The sequence below is a fragment of the Onychostruthus taczanowskii genome, unplaced genomic scaffold (assembly GCF_017590055.1).
Source record: "Onychostruthus taczanowskii isolate IOZ18803 unplaced genomic scaffold, ASM1759005v1 scaffold129, whole genome shotgun sequence".
NCBI lineage: Eukaryota > Metazoa > Chordata > Aves > Passeriformes > Passeridae > Onychostruthus > Onychostruthus taczanowskii.
The window spans coordinates 376,276-396,600 of record NW_024498451.1 but is presented as its reverse complement, the minus strand read 5'-3'; the positions used below and the strand labels follow the sequence as shown (position 1 = coordinate 396,600).

The window sequence follows — 20,325 nt, the reverse complement described above, 5'->3', positions numbered from 1 at the left end:
GGGGAAAGATTTTGACTATCTTAATACTTAGATCTCATGCAGAAATTAGGGTGAAACCCTGTATCCCTATTTGCTGTGATGTAAAATGCGAATTGGTTTGTTTTGAGAGTGAACCTCTCCATTACAATGTTTGGGACCAAATTTAAATTTTCAACAATTGTAATACTCTAAAGGGCCAGACTAAGTTTGACTACTCTCTGGGTTCATACACTGGTTCTTCTTGCATGCTATTCAGCTTCTCCTTCTTTAGAAAGTTTTGTTTGTTTGTAGTAGTGCAAATCCATCAGAGAAAACCTTAGACAAAGAAAGAATATTAGTATTTGCAATTAATATTCATTAGTATTTAGAAGACTGAGAAGCTGCTGATTCAGGAGAACAAGAAGAAAGGAGAATGAGATCAGTCTTAATAATAGGCAGTTAAGATTAATATGTGGGGGTTAGGGGCTATTTATGGGTGTTTTCTGAAAAGTCCCAAATTTTTTTTCTGGCAATCCCTAATCTTACTGGTGGACTCCAAACTGTTTACCTGCTAGCTTTTCTGATATAAAGTCTGTACTTCAGCTTTTTTTTTTTTTTTTTTTTTTTTTTTTGAGCAGAACTAAATAATATTGCTAGGAAAAAAGTTGTTGGAGAATAATAGATCTGTGGTCTGTAGTCCAAATGTCTACATGAAAATTGGATGGTATGCAGTATGGAGGCATAGCAGATGTGCCTTGATCCCACTGAACATCTTAGGAGACTGTTTCCATGCAGTCACCACTCTTTCTCTAGGTAAGATCCTGTTTGGTTCATCTCCCAGAGCTGTGCAGGGCTGGTGGTGTTTGGGTTCTTCTCTTGTCCTCTTTTGACCTGAGTAATCTTTTCAAACTCAGTAGTATTTTGGCTCAATGGAAGTTTGGAAGTTTTAGATGAGGTCTCCCTGCCTCTGAAGACAGGGTTTCAGCCAGCTTCCAGATTCTCACAGCTGCACTGCTGTGTTATTTATCCAGTGTTTTTATCCACCCAGTCACAGATACAGTAACAGAGTCACTAAGGTAGGAAGGAACCTTGGGGATTGCATCTGCTATGGCCCTGCTCAAAGAAGGGTCACCTGGACCAGTCTACTCAGAACTGAGTCTAGCTGGGTTTTGAACATCCTCCAAAGATAAAGACAACCTCCCTGGACAGAATGGTTGTATATTAACTCACCTTCATGTTAAATAGTAAGTTTTTTTCTTATGTTTAATCTCTAATATTCCAGTGTATGTCCATTGCCTCCTGTCCTTTCAGTGGACAAGAGTAGAGGAGTTTAACCCTGTCTTCTTTGCACTCACTATCAGGTATTTATGCACACTAATATTATTGATTTGTAAGCAAAAGTAAACAGAACTATGGGAACAGTAAATTATTCTCCCTGTGTTCAGCAGCACAAAATGGTAATGTAAGATCCAACTAATGAAGGATAGTCTCAGCAAATATTTTAGAAAAACAGTTTGAAATTTATGTATTTGAGCAGTGTATATCACTGGATCATAAAGAGTGGAAGACTACTTGTTGTTCAGAGGCAAATCATGAGTAATGCATGGCAGATTTTTCTTTTGTTTTTGTAATTTCAGTCAAGAGTCTAAGCTTCACAAAGATGAGAGAACTTAGGGTGGTAAATTGCTTGAGTCCTCCAGAAGCACATAGACTCCAGCCTCCATGAAAGAAAACAAAAAAAAAAAAAAAAAAAAAAAAAAAAAAGGAATATTGTCCTGGAAAACTTAGATTTTTAATTGAGTGCTTGCTCTATTAATGTATCTATGTCTATAATGTGATGCATGAAAATTTTTCTGCAGTTTTGACCAAGTGTTGATAGATAAGCATTTAGACTAGTCCTTAAAATGATATTTTAGTCGTTTAAAACAGCTCAAAGTATGCTAATACTGGGTGCTGCTGATCTGCATCTTGAGACAGTCTCGCAATGAGGTCTTCCTTCTGTCTCTTCCAGGCAGAACAGACCAAGTGACCTTATCTGCTCCTCACACAGCTTCCCTCAAGGCCCTTCACCATCTTCATAGCTCTCCCTTAGACACTTTCTTATATTGTGACGCCCAAACCAGCCCCCAGCACTCGAGGTGAGGCTGCCCCAGCTCAGAGCAGAGCAGGACAATCCCCTCCCTTGCCTGGCTGGCAATGCTGTGCCTGATGCCCCCCAGGACAGGGCTGGCCCTCCTGGCTGCCAGGGCACTGCTGACCCATGTTCAACTTGCCATCAACCAGGACCCCAGGTTCGTTTCTGTGGGGTTTCACTCCAGCCAGTCATTCCTCAGTCTGTCCTCACTGCTCCAACTCCAGTCTTGCCTCTATACAATGCCCTCTGTAGCTATGTAATTTCTCTCTTTCTTTTGTATTAAACAATTACTAATGTGATCTTGCCAAAATAAATAAAAACAATGTATAAAGTTTAAATTTTAATCATGAAGAATAATTTTGAAATAAGCAAAACTGTCACGAAGTGGAGGAGCATTGCTGTGCTAATACATGCATGTTACTCTGGCCTACCTACCCTCCACATTTGTTCCAGTCTTCCTGAGAGAATTATTGAGGGAAGTTGTTCCTGAAAAGTTTTTGGCTTTGTTTCTATTTAAAGCCCAGGAGCTACTATCAGTTTTATAGGATATGTATGTACACATGCCCATGTACACATGTGTGTCTACATCATCGGTGATCTACCTTTTCTATTTTTTAAATAACATTATTAAAGAAATAAATTTAGCATTGATATTTTCAACACTAGCAGACTCTTTGGGGGGTGAGGACAGTAGCTTTTCCTCATTATGCATGTGAAATGTTTTACAAAGCCTCATAGTACATAAGCAAAACCTTAGAGGATTTGACCAGAGGTTGTAACTATTGTTTCCAATGCTGATTTTGCTCCCATGCTTTCCTTCAAGAAGTTTGGAATTACTTAGAATTATGGAATTAAGACTAACTTGTCCTGCACTTCTATAGCACAAAAGACTGGAATGAGACATGGAAATTTATGAAAATGTTCTTCACTATAAAATTATGTATTATATTTTTTTTATTTGTAAGACTCTTATAATTTAAGGCCTTATTTGTAGATGTATTGTCATTTCCACCTGTACACTTAGCAGCAAAAATAACATTGAAGTAGCAAGTTATGTAGGTGTCAAAAAAGTCATGCCAGAAGCAGACATTCAGATATATGCATAGCAATAGTCCATGTGGACTTATAAATAATTTTTTAAAGTTTTTATTTTCTTCTCTTCAGAATTTTTGATGGTTATTATTAAATATGTTTGGAGCCTCTCCCTCTGTTAATTTAACATTGGAAATGGAGAATCTCATATTCCAAATCATATTCCCTGTCACCAGCAGGGAAAATTCTCCAGAATGTGCTTTTAACATGTGGGATTTCAGAATGCATGAGAGCTGTTTCCCTGGTAACCAGCGTGGAAGATGGTTACAGAATCCTACAGAATATGAATGGCATATCTGAAATAGCTGCTGGGTTTAAGGGGGATGCTTTTTTCAGTTTTTGTTCCCCAACCTCATCTCCCAGGCCAAATTTGTTTCTTTATCCATCCATGGAAAGGTAGCTTTGCCTGGCACAGATGTTAAGAATGCTTGCTTGTTGGTAAATGAATAAGAGAAGTGAAAACACATTTTATTTTTGGATTACATCCCTACTGGAAAACAATGACTTCTTATGAGTAATAGAGATTAAACCAACTTTGGTTTTCCCCCAGCTCTTGTCACTTTGTCACTGCCTTGTAGTGGTGGAAATTGTCATGGATTTGTTTTCATGCAACAATATACATTACATTGTGAAGCTGTTTTCAGCATTTATTATACTACCTCCACAGAAGTGGTTAACAGAATGGGCACAGTAGTCCTCCAAAAGTGCTGAATTACCATAAAGATTTTCCTTCCTGACAACCCTTAAAAATTCCCTTTCTGCTGCTTCAGGTCTCCTCTTTGAAATAAACATTCTGAAAATTTTTCTTCCTCTTGTAATTAAAACCCTATGGTTTTCTTATAACCTTATGTATTTCCAGTAATTCAGATATATTTATTTGAAAGTCATTTTTGTTATATCCACATTTGCACACCAGCTCCATTTAGTTCTGCATATCAAACTCTTGCTCCTACAATTATAGAAAGATGCTTTCTTCTTTCAGTGGAACAAGCCTAACAGCAACAATACAAACTATTGCAGATCCTGCATTAAGGTGCTTTAGTTGTTCATGCAACAGTGAATCTCCTGATTTAATCACTAAATGTTTCTATCTTTATTCTGCTAAATATTTCTGCCCCTTTTTTCTGTAGAGCTATAGAAATGTGGCCTGCCAGAGGTTTAAGAGCAGAAGCTTGAGGGTATTGAGTTTTGCAGGACAGGTAAGTCACCTAAAGCTATTAACATGATCCTCTCCAGGACTCTTTTCCAGTGGCCATGCCTAACTGGAGAACAGGTTATACTTATCCATGTAGCAGTCATTATTTGGAAGCAGAGGGAAAAAATATGAATGCTTGAAGTGGGAAGAGGATAATTGTATGACATTCACTGAAGTATTTGCATGTCACCTTTTGTCTCTGACCTGGTCAGTAGAATACATATGCCATATTGTGGCAGTAATGATTCAAGAGATAATTTCCTGAAATTACATCCACTAAATATATTCTGAGAAAATGCTTATCAGAAATGTCACTGAAGAGTAAAATACAATTTGCCTATTTCTTGGGGGGTATGTTTTAAATTTTTTAAGCACAAATAATGTTTTTAAACTTGCTTGTAATAGCAGAATCCTAAGAACTAGCTGGTATATAGCCATGTTCTCCAATGCTGCTAGAATGGACAGTTTTAAGATGTGACTATATATTTCTAGGTGTATAATGCATCACTATTTATCTGTTCTAGTATCTATACTTTTTGTACTATCAACTTATTATTATCTTTTTAGCATTTTTTGTTATTCCTAATGTAACAACTATATTTTCTAAAGATGCACCAGCTGAGGTCTTAAAATGTATGTTCCAATTTGTGTGTCCATTTATTTTCTAGCTATTTTAATTAGAAAGATACTCAGTCCAACTGCGTATGCTGTTCCATCCTGAATTTCAATTATCTTTAGTTTAATATCTCAGAACTATGCATATTGACTGGCATACTCCATATTCAAGCTCTGTTTTGAAAGCCCAGCCTCTTCTTAACATGCTTTAAAAAGATGCTTTGTCAAGACGTGCTTCAAAAGCCTAGTTTCATTTTAGCTAATGAGCCCTGAAGAGTTTTATGGGAATGGAGTAGCAAAACACCGTGTATTGTGGGATTTGCACAGAGACCTAGTATTCAGGGTTTATGTCAAGAGGAACAGCAAGGCACAAAAGGAGTTGCTGGAAGAAAAAATACAAGAGGAAAATTGTGTACTCTCCTTAACATCACATGGGAAGTACAAAACTTGTAAATCATCTTGTTTTCAGGGTTATGAAAGGCCATGGAGTAAAGCAGGATAGTTCTGGATTTTACCTGTGTATTTCATAACACTTTGTGAACCATAGCAATAGTCCATTTTCTTTTGCTATAGGTTGATATAGAGTAGGTAACTTGGGTATTAAAAAATATTAATCTAATAATTCTTTAAAAATTAATTCAGTTACATGCAGTGTAGAATTGCATGCATGAAAGGACAGAAGAACTCAAAAGTACCAACAAGTGGCTTAAAGGCTGGTGCCATTGACAGAATTTTGGGTTATTTGATCATGGGGCAACTTCCATGGCACCTGGCATGCTGGAACTGGATGAGCTCCATCTCTCTTTTAGGGGCAGAAGGATTTTAGCTCATGAACTGGCAGAACTCATTGAGAGGGCTTTAAACTAGGTTTGAGGGGGAAGGGGGTGCAGCTGGGCTGTCTGGAAGCAGGCCCAAGGGTGGTAAGCCAGAGTTAGGGATGAAATCAGCAGCCCAGCTGAGGTGCATGTGCACTAATGCACGCAGCATGGGTAAAAAAAAAGAAGAGCTGGAAGCCATGGTGAAACAGCAAAGCTCTGATCTAGTCACCATCACAGAAATGTGGTGGGCTGGAACACTGCACTGGATAGCTACAAGCTCTTCAGAAGAGACAGGAAAGGGAAAAGAGGTGGAAGGATGGCTCTGTATATTAGGGAGGCTCTCGACGCTGTGGAAATTGAAACTAATGATGATAGTCGAGTGCCTATGGGTAAGAATTAAGGGGAAGGCCAACAAGGCTGACATCTTACTGGGAGTCTGTTATAGACCACCCAGCCAGGAAGAGATGGATAACTTATTCTATAAGCAGCTGAAGGATATTTCAAGATGACCAACCCTTGTTCTTGTAGGTGTTCTTGTAGGTGAACTGAACTGGGGAGGTTCCGATGAAGAGGTGTTAGGTCATAGGTTGGACTCTATGATCTCAGTGGTCTTTTCTGAACTAGTTTATTCTGTGATTCTATAATTCTGTCAATTCTAACTTGCATTATAGATGGTGATCTCTTCAAACTTGGCTCCATCTGCCTTTGGTGTTTGTGGGGCTTGGGAAAAAAATATCTTCCTTTAAAAACAGAAACTGAGGGGAGGATGAGGGTCTGTTTATTTTACAGCATTGTTTCATGATTCTGACAGTCACATAATGTTTTTTCTTTAGTTTGAGCTAGAGAGCACTCCTGTAATGTGATGGGGCTGTTTATTTTGAGTTTTATAAAATTTTGGCTGGAAATTAAATGTAGGTTAGGCGGTCTTCCTCTGAAATATAAGGGTTCCACTGGCAGTGAAGAAAGTTAGTGGTGGAATTTTTTGGGATGGGTTTTAAAAACTGAACTCTGTTTGCATTGTACTTTTGTTGACTTCTGAAAGATGACACGTCAGAACTGCCTTCCTGAGGGCCATAGTGTACATTGTAACATCAGCACTTTACTAAAATTAATTCCTCCCAAACTTTGTTAGCATATGTTCCCTCACATTTTTTATCTTATTTCATATTTCTTTCCAGTAAACCAATACAACATCGAAATTAGAGAAATCAAACAGTTTTTACATACAAAAATAGGAAATATTACTTATTCCTTGTTTAAAAAACTGCCTCAGTCTTCTTCTGATAGTTACATTACCTGGAGAGCAAAGCTGTGTCCAGCAATGTCCTCGAGACTGGATGTTAAACAGCACAGGCTTGAATAAAGGACTGGTGACATCTTTGAAAGGAAATGCCCAAAGGATGATGCAAATGCAAATGCAAAAAAAAAAAAAAAAAGGGTGGTGGAGGTGGTCAGTCACAGCATTTTCTTGCTTTGTTACATCTGAAGATATGACATTCAGAGAAAATCTTCGCTCTTTGCATTGACGTATTTTCGACACCTAGTGGTACAAAGTATAAATTATTGAAGGTTTATTAATGGGAATAGTACTTTGCCAGCAGTAACTGCTTAGTAAAGAAATTAAACAAATAATATAGCTCAGACAGAATGGAATCAATTGTTAAACTTCAAAAACATGTTCCAGAGAATGTTTTAAGAATAAATTATAAGAGGTATTATTTTGCTCCTGCACCATCTTCCAGCTGGGGGAGAGCAAGAAAAGGCTGTCCATGTCCCTCTTATTTTAAAGCTCTGTGGAACAGGAATGGATTTAATTCAGCCACATCACACTGATGCTGAATGATAGGAAATATAGAGAAACTGAAAGGTATTGTGGGAAAGAGGTTGAGCACCACAAGAAATGTTTCTGTTGAATATTAATGAAATTGGTAAGAATGACTGAAAATTTCAGAAGGATATTGTGAGAGTAAGCAGTGAAATAGCAGGTAAAGTTAATTGTAGATCAGTATAAAGTAATGCAGATGGAGAATAAATGTATAGCACATGCTCTCCCTCTCTCTTTCAATTGCTTACAGTGCAAATAAGACAATGATGTCACTTCATAAATCTAAGTTTTGTCAGCACCTTCAGATTTGACATTTTGGTACTTCAAGAATATCTCAAAGGTAAACAGAACTGATAAAACTTCAATATGAGCCTAAGGGATTATCAAGTTTTGGAGTGATTTCTACCTGAGAACTGAAATTACCTGGTTGGAACTCATCAGTAGAGGGAAATACAGCAGAAGGTAAGTATGTGTTGTCCTTTATTGACTTTCTTGTGCCCACCATGCTTCTCTGCCATTTCCCCTCCCATCATGGTTTAAGACCAGGCAGCAACCAAGCCTCACCCAGCAGCTCACTCACTCCCCTGCAGGAGGATGAGGAACAGAGCCAGAAGAGTAACGGGTGGAAAACTCATGAGTTAAGGCTAGTTTAATAGGTAAAGCAAAAACTGTCTAAACAAGCAAAGTAAAACAAGAATTTAATTTACCACCTGTCATGGACGGACAGGTGTTCAGACATGCCCAGGATTGCAGGGTGCAATCAAGTGTAACAGTGACTTGGAAGGACAGGCACCTCCACTTCTACTTCCCTCATTTCTATAGGCTGACCATGATGCCATACGATCTGGGATATCTCTTTTGTCACTTAGGGTGACCTGTTCTGACTGTGTCTCCTCCCAAATCGTTGTGCATTCCCAGCCTTCTTGCTGGTGGGGTGGAGTGAGGAGCAGAAAAGGCCTTGCCCTGAGTAAAACCTGCTCAGCTGTAACTAAAACCTGCTGAGTTATCAGTACTGTTTCCAGCACAAATCCAAAGCTCAGACCCACAGTAGCTGCTGTGAAGAAAATTAACTCCTTCCCAACCAAAACCAGCACATCTTGTTAATACGGCCAAGAAGAAAACATGGTGAAAAAAATTCATGGATCAAGATAAAGACAATTATCCATTACCATTATGGGCAAAAAGGAGTTGGCTTTGGGAAATTAATTGCCATTCAAGGGGATACTCTGTAGGAAGCATCAAGACAGAAAAAATCTGTAGAATTTATGAATTTTTTAACTGAAGCACTATATGAACAAAATACTGTTGATAGCTTACGCACATGAGGAACTAGCATTCACACATGAGGAACTATTTTGAGAGTTAATAAGTAATTTGTAAAAAACCTTTGGGTCCTCAAGAAGGCAACAGTTACAGAAGCAGCTAATATGATTTTACTATATATACCGAGAATATACTTCATCTTAATTCAGATGAGTATATTTTGATGAAAAGTTATGACCATCAGAATCTATTTGAGTGAGTCTATTTGCACTCTCTCTTACTGAATTTCATGTTTGGATTTGGTTTTTTGTCTTCCCATTAAAACATATATATATATATGTAGATAAAGACTTAATAAACAACAAAGTTTTTTTATTCTGAGCACTGAGAACTGAGCTGGATGCATTCCCATAACACACTATTCTGCCAAAATGTTGCTCTTGATGATAGCTGTGCTGGCAGTGTCTTCAGATTTTGAAGATTGTAATGCTATTTTACACTTGTTGGAGAGAAGCAGAATTTAGTGTTTTGGCTCTTTATCAGAGGTAACAAAGCACTAAGTGATAAGAAGAGTTTGGCAAGGCCAGCTTCAGTGACTTGTAGAAAGCAAAATCACTTTTGCTTACACACAGAGAAACCCCCGAGAGACAACATGAAAACAACCAGGCATCACTCCAGCCACTTTGCAGAAGACTACTGCATTTTGATCTTTCATTAGGTACTGAATATAATGCAAAGTACTGTTAATCTTGTAATTGTCATTCATTAATGGATCTTAGGCCTGTAATGAAAAACAGTTGTCAACAACAGTAATGAACAAAGCAATTGTGATTTTGCTGTCACAATGTATTGCAAAGCTGTGTCCAGTGCCAAGGAAGAAATCACCATGCATTGTCCCCCACTTTTACACCGTGCCTGCCTTTTCCATGGCATTACTTATTTTCTCTGAAATATTTGTTTTCCTATGGCACTTTGTCAATTTTGTTTATCTGTTTGCATTTTTATTTTTCTTGTATTCAGGTTTGTGCTTTGACCAGGTCAGGGACCATGAATTCTCTGGCTGCTGAATATGCCTTTAGAGCTTTTATAGCAGAGAACAGATTGTTCTATGCTGTGTCTCTTCTTTGTGAGTGTAATGTATCTGAAAATCTGTAACTCCTGTATGGGTAGAATGTCAAAAGGGCTTGTTAACCCTCAGAAATAAAAGCGATTTACAGAAGGTATTGAAAGAGGTTTCTTATTGCTGCTTTCAGCTGTAGTTATTTTCCTCAACTGATGTTGAAATGAGAGGGTAAGAGGATTTTTTCTTGGATGAAGTAGTTATGTACTATAGTCATGCTTGACCTTTAACTGAGAAAGCAATTTTTATCTTAATTTCAGGTTGTGTGTCCTTTGGGGTATTTTTTCTAGACCTCAACTTTAAATTGGAATGTGTCATAGCATGTTTTGGGTACATTTTAGTTGAAAATCCTGCAGATGTTTAGAAATCTTACAGTTCATAAATAATATAAGGCTTCATATAGTACCCCCTAAACCCTACAGTTCTGGAAGGGCTATTTGGTTGGGGTTTTCCCCTCATTTTTTGTTTGTTTCTTTGCATTTGATTGTTTGTTTGCTTCTTGTTATAACCAGTCTAAAATTTCCTGCTAGAAGTGAACTCATTGAGGAGTTGGGGTGGAGGAATTGTTATTAATATTCTATATATCACATTTTTTCCAGTATCATAGAATAGAAATTGATAAATTGCCTGTTGCTTGAATAGCCCTTTGCAGTACAACATAATTTAGAGTCTGAGGATAGTGCTTTTGTGTGACAGCTTGTATTAACTACTTTTACAAACACTTCTTGTGATAATACAATAATTTCTAAATAGCAAGCTGAAAGTTAATGGCTTCTTTGAGAAACAGTGCTTGAGTAACTGTGGCTACTAATATAAGTAAATGAAAGATGAACTTGTACAAGTGAGGCACAGAGAAATGAAAAACCATTTGATAGCAAGTCATTGACAAGTGAAATTGTGAAAGCCCCTTTTCACTGTACAGGAGTTTTTTGATCAAAGTCAAATTGTAGGAAATTAAATTTCAAACATGAGTAGGCAAAAAATCCGTTGATGATGAAGGAAGGGAAACTATACTATTCTGCTTGTATATATGAATATTAAAAGGATAATTTTAAGATATATTCTTGGCTGTTTGTTTCTGCCAGCCAGTCACAGCTTGTTGAATTATGTTAGTTTTTGGTGCTGCTACTCATATAAAGATACTAGAGATACAACAGAGATTTAAAAATACTAGTTGAACAAAGCTTTTCCCTCATCTTCCAAACTAAAATATACCCATATTGCAGAAAAATCATTCTTTCCCCTCTCCAATTTAGGTGATATTAGGAATTTCAATTTACTTACATTGAAGAAAACAAAACTAAAATTCTGTATGTGTACATTTAGTCAACTATGAAGACCTCTTTATATAGCTGTCTACGATGGGATCACAGAAAAATAATTCAGTCCTGTTGTTGTGGGTTGGTTTGGTTTATAAATGCACATGCAAGATGACAGGGCATATGTCTGCAATTAACTATTATTTTCAGCAGTCTGAAAAATTGGTTTTTTCCTAGGGAGAAAAACAAAATACTGTGAAAAATTCATTTCTCCAAAATAAATTGCGTCTCTAAAATGTTTATTACTTTCAGTAAATGATAATCTAGTGTCCTTTAGTCTTGCAAAGTTGCCCCAGCATGACTGTGTCAGCAGAACTAATTTTTTTTAATGGAAGTACTATAATGCCAAATTATTTTTATGGGATAGGTAAATAGCTTATGTCAGATAAAGGAAGTGCAAAAAGACAAGAATAGCAAGATCAAATTTGGGAAGTACACAGGGAACCCATGTAGTGTGGATAAATTGAAAACTTAGCAAAGAGGCATTGATGGATTTCCTTGCATATATGCATTTGAAGTCTTGGAAAATTGTATAACACAGTTATTTCTTCTCTTCATTATTTTGAACCTTAGGAGAAAAACTGTTTCTTATAGCAGGTGCTTTATTTTAAAAGTTATCTGATGGTAATAATTTTGTTTTATGCTTTTAAAAGCATTTTTACTTGCAATTAAATTTAGCAAAAATACTGATACTTTTTAAACTGATTTTCATTGGGCTGGCATTATTCAGGTGATAAAGGGATGGAATTTATGGGCAGTCTAGATATATTTTAGAAGATTGTTTTATGGAGGCTCTAATTCAAAGCATTCCAAAATATATTATATCCTGCTTCATAATAAACATGTTTAGTTATTGGCCAATGCACAAAGCATGGATCTAGGCACTCCTAAATAGAGGTCTGAACTTGATTTTCCAAGGAAATGAGACTTATGTGAACAGAATAATTGTATCCGTCTTTGGACCTTTTGTGTGATTTTAGCTGATCTCCACAAAGAGGATGAAGGCAGAAACCTGAAATTCTTCACTTCAGAGAATGTAGTGCTGCTGGATGGTTATAAATAGAGAAAGGAGAAAACTTCTCAAAGTGACCCAATTGCAATAAAAGCAAAGAGTCAGCAGAGTAGGGGCTCTTTTCAAACCACCAGAAGAAGGAGCTGTGTTGATTCAGTCACAAAATGTGACTGAGCATGTAGCTCAATATCCTCAGAGACTTGGGCACACAACATCAGATCTTCTGCTTCCTTCCAGGAAAGGCATCATTTTTCTTATTCTGTTTTGTTTTATAAGCTCTTAGGTTGAGAGAGAACATTGGCCTCCTTCCAGAGCAAAGCGATTCCAGTATCCACTTTGGGGGCTTAAATTTGTGTGCTACTTTACATGACCAAGTATAAAATGCAATACAAGTGAGTTTATTGGACTCTACATGGAAGTCAGGAAGGAAATTTTCCACTTCTTAAATGACAACATTCCCTGCAACTCAAGCAACATGCATATGCTCAGCTGGGGCATGTTTCTTGGTATTAGAATATGTGGGACTTCTTGAGGATGTGTTGGGAGTCTTTTTTTGCTGATTTTATGTTCATTTTGGTTTGGGTTTTGTTGTGCTCCTATTCATCAGAATGCCTTATGTATTAAAAAATTACCTTATGTAAAAAAAAAAAAAAAAAATTAATTTTAAAAATATTTTAAAATATTTTTTTAAAATAGTCTTAAGTACACTGTTTCCAGTAATGTCACTGATTCAAATGGTGAAGTTTTTTGGGGTTTTTTTTGGCTTGTCATAGTAAAATTGTCTGTTTATAAGACATAATACTAGTTACTAATTATTACTGAGACCTGTAGGAGTCTGTACAGTTTTGTAAATACATGGACCATTTCCTTTTACTTTGAAGACTGCAAGTTTCCCTACTATGCCATGTTGTTGACAAGAGTGAGTACTGGGATCTATTTAATCTTATTGCTGCCAATACTAGAGAGGTTGTTTGCATCGCTGTTTGCATTACTCCACTGAATTTAAATAAATATGACAGGCTGGGTTTGGAGTTCCTTTTTACTTCTTCTTTGGTAAATTCAGAGTAATGGGCTTCTGGCAGTCCTCCTTCTTAAATAGTTTCTAGACACACCCAGATGCAAAAGCAGTAGTAACATGTTTTTTCTTGTTTTCTTAGCATCTAAGTTTCAACTACCCACTTACTTGTTTTCTAGTGGAATTGCTGAATTAATTTGTTCTTCAAAACAGGTGACTGTTGGTTAGAAACCTGCAGGTATTTCTCTACCTTGTAAAATCTCAGAGCTACCAAAACTGTAGCAGAGTTTTCCTCCTCACTTACAAATTAATTCCAAGTTTTGTGTAATCTTCATGTTATTTTATTCGAGGGATAGGCCTGTTTTGCTTTGTTTTGTGAAGTTTTTTGGTTCTTTGGGTTTTCTACTGCTCTTTCAATAAAATATTAAGTTACATACATCTTCATTTTGCTTTGATTCTTTTGCACTAGGGGAGACAGTTTAGCATACTAGAAACAGAGCTAACCCTTCAGGTTATTTCAGCTAATTATAACTGACTTTTGGATGCTTCTGGGAAAAAAATAACATAAAAAACTGTAACTGGAACAATATCACAAGAGGAAGAGTAGAAAGGAGGAAAAAGTAGATCTTAAATAGTGTATACTTCTATGGTGTCTCACAGAAAAATAAAAGATGAGAGAAAGACTCTGTATAAATGTTGGATTTTAAAGAAAGTTTGAGCTGAGCTGGCTTCATTGAATCTCTAAACTGAGTTGCATTTGTGAGAATGGTGATTTTTAATTTCTTATATGTTCATATCTTCAAGGTATGTTCATAATTCCTGTTTTAGAAGGAACATATTTTCTCAAAAAATACTATGAAGGGCACCCATACTTTAGACTGGGCTGTTTTTAAGAAAATAAATACTGGTGAACATTGAGTCAGTGGGGAAAAATTGGTTTTTTGGGTTTTTTTTGTTTTGTTTTGGGGTTTTTTTGGGTTTTTTTTTGTTTGTTTATTTGGGTTTTTTATGGTCAATATCACCTATTTATTCATAAATACAAACATTTGAGCAGAAGTACAGCCATAAATCTACCAAAATCAGCTCTGGGGTACTCCTCAGAGTTGATACTTTGTTAGACTTTCTCCACAAAATGTCATATCTGTATCTCCTGGATATAGATATATATTTTTCTCTTTATATGGCCTTCCATCTAAAATGAACTGACTTTGTAGTTGCTGCTTCTATGTAGCATTTAACATCACACACAAAGTTACTCAAGTACACAGCACATAGTACCAAGGCTTGGGTTTAGTGCATTAGGAATGATTGGGAGGAAGCCCTTCAGCCAGCAGTGGATTTATTGCAAATTGTTCTCCTTTTACTTTGCCATGTTATAATTATTAGTGACGTAAATAGTACATATAGGGAAGATGTTATCTGATAATGAAAAGGGAGGACAGTAATGATGGGAAAAATCATTAATGATGCAGAGCTTGTAAATGAGGATTCCAGACTTGGTGCTATGCTTGGAAGTGAAGGATTGCATATAAGAGTTCACACTAGAAGGATATGTCCAAGCGGTGAATATTTTCTGGCTTTTCAGAATAAACTTCAATGTACTGCAGACCAAATATCTCTTCTCTTCCCCATGTTCCTTCCTTTGTAGTAAGTGAATAATTGCGTTGCTGCCTTCGTGGCTGCAAAAGCATTATTTATTGGCAAACGGAAGCTTGAAAAATGAGTCTCCTAAGGGTGCAGAAGATGGAACACAGTCCAGTTATTCTCTGAGCTGTGCTTGAGGAGATTTAAAGTGTCAACACTTTGCTGTAGAGACTAAAATAAAGTCACTGTACAGTGACTGATTATATTTTTTCACCCAACTTCTCTATCAGACTTGATGCTTCTGCATCAGAATCTGAATGGAAGCATATGCCCCTGGCTCTGTTGCTTGGGTTCAATCTGGCAAATTCACATCTCTAGTTGTCACAACAAAATCAACCAGAGTACATCTCTCAGAGACCTTCATCAGCAGAATAAGGAAAAAAAAAATCTCAATCAGAAGGCAAGAAAAAAATATAATTTTAAAATTATTGATTCATCAAAGACTCCAAGAAAACAAAATTAAAAGCAACAAAATACAAAAGTCTGTGGTTTTAGATTTGTCATGAAAAGCCAGAGGTTGACTCAGTCCTGAGAGAAGGATACTTGAAAATGTGTGTTGCAGCTGGAGTGTTTGGATACCTGCACACAATTGGCTGTATGAAACACATGCTCTCTGTGTGAAACCCATGTGACTGCTATCGCTGACAACTTTTTCCAGGTCATTAGGTTTTCTTGTACAGTCTTGTTTGCATACTTTGGTTTTAAAGTAGAAATAAGTGAATGTGTACAGTTGAAAAATCTTTATTCTTAGAAGAGAAACATGCTATTATACAGACATTTACAATAATATGTGAATAACTCCTTGCAATGGAAGATCTGATAATTTTATTTTAATGGAAAGTTTAACAGGCATTTCTCTAAAGGAAAATTGGCAAATTTCTATTTTGCAGCAATTAAATCCCTTAGTGAACAAGAAACAAAGAAATTAATTGCATATGAAAAGACCAATTAGTAGCAACCCAGCCAAAATCATTTTTATCAGCATCTGATGTCATGTTAAATATGAAAAGGCCACTTCAGAAAGAGAACCAGCTGGAAAGCTCTTTTGGACCTGTTCTTTCCTTAGTACTAGAGCCTGTGACACATTTTATGGATTTATGATCTGTCAACAAAATTATTGTTTGAAGTGAATTTTCCACAATGAAGAAGTGTTTTTAGTGTTAGTCGATTTCTTATCAGATGCCAAGGTTCCATTTTTACACTCCTGTTTTCAATTCCTGTATGTGTATTAAAACATAACGTATATTATTCTTTTAATGAATTTGATTTAGATATTCTTGCAATGTGTGAAGAGACTCTAAAGGCCATTATATCGATGCTGGTCAGCAAATCTGAGCATCTTTCTTGGAAGGATGCAGAGCATTTTGCAGGGCAAAAAGTGCAACTCTCATACTGGATTTCTCTTTGCATTTTGTGGGAGGTTTTGTTTTGGTTTTTGGTTTTTTAGGTTTGTTTTTTTGTTTTGTTTTGTTTTGTTTGCTTTGGGTTTTGTTTATGATGGGGTGTCTTTGTGTGGATTTTTGGTTGTTTATTTTTGTATGGCTGTTGTCAGTGGTGGTTGTTTGTTTGGGGTTTTTTTTTGCAAGCCATTTCCAGATCTTGTTTGACTGGGAGATTAATTCAGAGGCATGGAGACATGCCTGCTTGCTGCCTAGAGGCCCCACTGCCAACACAGCAAGGAAATCCCTCTACTCTAGTGGTGATCATGGTGTCATCTATTTGCAAGGGCTGGTCTGCTCTGAGTAGGTGTTTTGCCAAACCTGTCAGTAGCTGTCAAGTAGAGCCTACAAAGGCTCTGTTTGCTTGCAAAAAATATGGATTTGACATTAACAGCAGTATTTATCCCATCATCTATAGGTCAGCAAGAATAGAGTAAGTTAAGGAAAGATGGAATTTGGTGTGCAAACTTTATTCACTGTGCTTCATCAAATTGTAATGGTAGCACTCACTGGTGAATACTGGCTTTGAGGAGAATGTGTGGTAGACCTGTAAGGAAAAAATCTGCAGAGCTGAGGCAGCAGCTCATCACAGCAAAAAGAACCTTCAACAAAATTTTGTATCTTTTAAACAAAAGGGCTTCCTTTCTGTCTCTTGTTTCTTAACACCTTTACTGATAATTTGCACTGGTATACAATACACTCTATCTGGATGCAAGATACAGTGATGAAATCCTGAAAAATTAATTTTTTTCAATTCTTGTACCATGAAAAACTATATTTCTTAGAAGAAAAAAGAAATAGTATGTTATACACACTACATTAAATTAGTGTGACATTAAAGAGGATATTTCACAGTTTTCAAATTATAAATTTAAAAACTGTTGGGAAAAGTTTGGGTCTAATTTGCCTCTAGACTAGAGTGTACAACAAATTTAATTGAAGGAACAGAATGAACTAAAGATAGGCAATTCACATCAAAGAGGAAAAAGATCACATCGTAAAACCACAGTATCACATAATGGTTTGGGTTGGAAGCTGCCTTAAAGTTTAGCATCTAGTTCTGCCCCCCTTGTCATGGAGTGGCCTACATGCCACCCACTGTAGCAGGTTGCCCAGTGCCCCATCCAACCTGGCCTTGAAAGAGGATGTGAAAAGCTGTAATAACACAGGCTTTCAGGAACTGGCTTCTGGTCAGATTTTGTCTGTGTAATACACTACTTTGAACAGGTTTGGCAAAACAAAAGTTCTAGCCTTATACTAGAAATTTGGAAGAAAATTAATTTTTATTTGGGAATTAAAATAGTTTTGGTGGGGATTTTTTTCAATTGGTTATTTTGTTTCTTAAATAAACAGGTCTGTTCCTCTGAATTCCTCTCTCAATTTTCTTGTCTGTCTTGGAACATAAGTATATCTGAGTGGCAAATATATAGTTCTGAAGAGACTCAGTATTAATTTACACAGAAGTTTCTGAAGCTGAGAATTAGTGATAGGCACTACAGTAAAAAACAGGGTAATCATCTGTTTTATGGCTGGTAGGTTTCTCTCCTGCTCTGTTTTTGTATGAGTTTATGCTGCTGCTATTTCTTCTTTTATTCTTCTGTCTCATAGTTATTAAAGAAAAAAATTAAGCAAATCTGAAATTTTTAATGTCTTAGAGAATTTTTTATAATTTGCAAGTTTTTGAATACATTGCCTAAGATACCTTGTGTGAAATTTCTTGGAAATTGACAAGCACTCTTTTAAACCAGAAATCTGTGTCCAAAGAAAGAATTGTGTGCATTGTCAAAACTGCTCTGGGAGGGGAGCTCAAGTAATATTAACTGTTATGGCATTATTAGTGGAAGAGAACAGATACAAACTTCACACTCACACTACTTATTCATCCACATTGTTGCAGTGGAAACACCCTGATCAGCTTGCAAGCCCTCTGCCACATGTGCTAGAGGCCAGCTACCCTGTCAGAATTCCACATAAGCACTTGTACTGGCCCACCAATGTCTGAGATACTTCAGCACTTCAGTTATGCGCTCAAACCATTTGCACTACCGTGAGTTCAAACTATGCTCTGGAAAAAAAAAAAAAAAAAAGAGAAAAACCCAACCAAAAAAACCAAAAAACAAATCTAAAACCAACAACAAACCAACAAACCCAAACAAAAACCCAAAAAAAGACAAACTCCCTTCCCAACCCTACATTTATGGGATAAGCTGTTGATGGCTAATGGAATAAAAGAAAATAGAGGCAAGTGTCCTTACTCTGGGTTGCCTCCACAGGTCTCTTCCAACCTTAACCATTCTGTAGCTCTGTGACCTCTACAGGGCTCAGAGACCTCGCCACAGAGAGTGCACAGTCCTTGGGGCAGTGTGGGAAGATGCAGTCTTGGAGGTAGACAGTGCGAAAAACAGGCCCATAGGAGATCTACAGCTTCAGTGAGTTTTTGAGCAGATATCTGAAAGGTCTTTTTGGTATTTGGAGTCCTGACCTTCTCCATAGCTGTGAGCTGTGACATCATGGGGCCGGTGTTAGTTAAGAGCACAGCAAAACTAGGAATATCTAGCACTGAGTTTGTCAATCTTAAAGAGACTTGACAGGAGATTTGTCAAAACACTAGGTTTTTCCCTTGCTTTCTTTCATTTCTTTTCCTTCTGCTTAAAGGGACAATTTTTGTCTGATGAGCAGAAGCAAGGTAGTTCAGGGCTACAGATGCTGTGGTGTTACAAAAAGAAAACTGTGAAAGTTAAAAGCTTCTTTCTGTTTTACCAGTAGAAAAATAAAATTTATTAGTATTAGAAAGACTAGAGTGAAAAGATTTGTTATTTTCTTGTAGCCACCCCCCCCAAGTCACAGCAGAGGAACTAAGGGATTTTTCAATTATAACCCCTTTGAACACAGGGTACGTTACCGCATTTTTGTGCAAAAACCCTATTTGGGATAAGGGATCAGAAAGCAGTTGAGCAATCAAAATATAAAGCCATAGGAAGCTCAAATGGAAAAGGGACAAATAGTGAGCTGGAAAGTGGAGTAGGAACTCTAAAAGTAAGTAAAACTTGGTATTGTATGAGTTAGTATTTGATTCCTAGTTGTCATCTGTTAAATTGATGTTTATTTCCTTTTCCTTTTCACAGAATCCTGAAATACTGTGAGTTGGAAGGGACTCACCAGGATCACTGAGTCCAATTCTTAAGTGAATGACCTGTACAGGCACTGAACCCATAACATTGGTGTTGTTACCACCATGCTTTGATGCTGGATATATGCATGTAATTTCCCTGCTCAGCTGGCTTCTGCTCCATGTTCCTGCTAGCAACAAATCAAATTAAATAAATGGAATGTAACACACATTACTCTGAATTTCAAGAGATAACACTTCTTAGAAGTCTCTCAAAAGTTGACAGCTATTGTTTTGTTATACCATGTCAATAAGCCCCAAGATTTCCTGGCACAAAAGTGCATTATAAATTAGCATAAGGACTGGAGAGATGTTGCTGTAAATTTCTGGTCTAATTTCCTGTACAATACAGACCATAGGAATTCCTTTCATTCCAGTTGTCTGTTTTTCTGAAAGCTATGCTCCAATTAAAAATAAAATGAGAGTCACTATAATAGTAAATTAATTTCAGCTCCTGGTAAAGTATTCCAGTGATAGGTTATTCTCACAGGAATGGGTGGAAAGTTTGCCTTGTTCTGTTCCATGCCAAGGTTCCACTTTTGATGTGTGGAAATTGTTACATATTTGTTGGTTATCTTACAAAGTCATCTGTTACTTTTTGTTCTACACTTTGTGCAATTAAGTTACTCACACTTATTCTCTTTGATCCCTTAAAAGTTTCACTTCTCATGAAGACGTACATTAGGCATGGCTCCAGTCCTTTAAAC

At 36.8% G+C, this 20,325-nt stretch overlaps 1 long non-coding RNA gene across 1 annotated transcript; it reads left to right on the top strand.

The window, feature by feature from the left end:
• The first annotated feature begins 635 nt into the window (after positions 1-635).
• Positions 636-19,788, top strand: LOC121331670. Its single transcript, XR_005952046.1, has 4 exons — positions 636-771; positions 4,315-4,383; positions 7,888-8,099; positions 19,575-19,788. It is a non-coding gene; the product is annotated as an uncharacterized LOC121331670 (long non-coding RNA).
• The last annotated feature ends 537 nt before the right edge of the window (positions 19,789-20,325 follow it).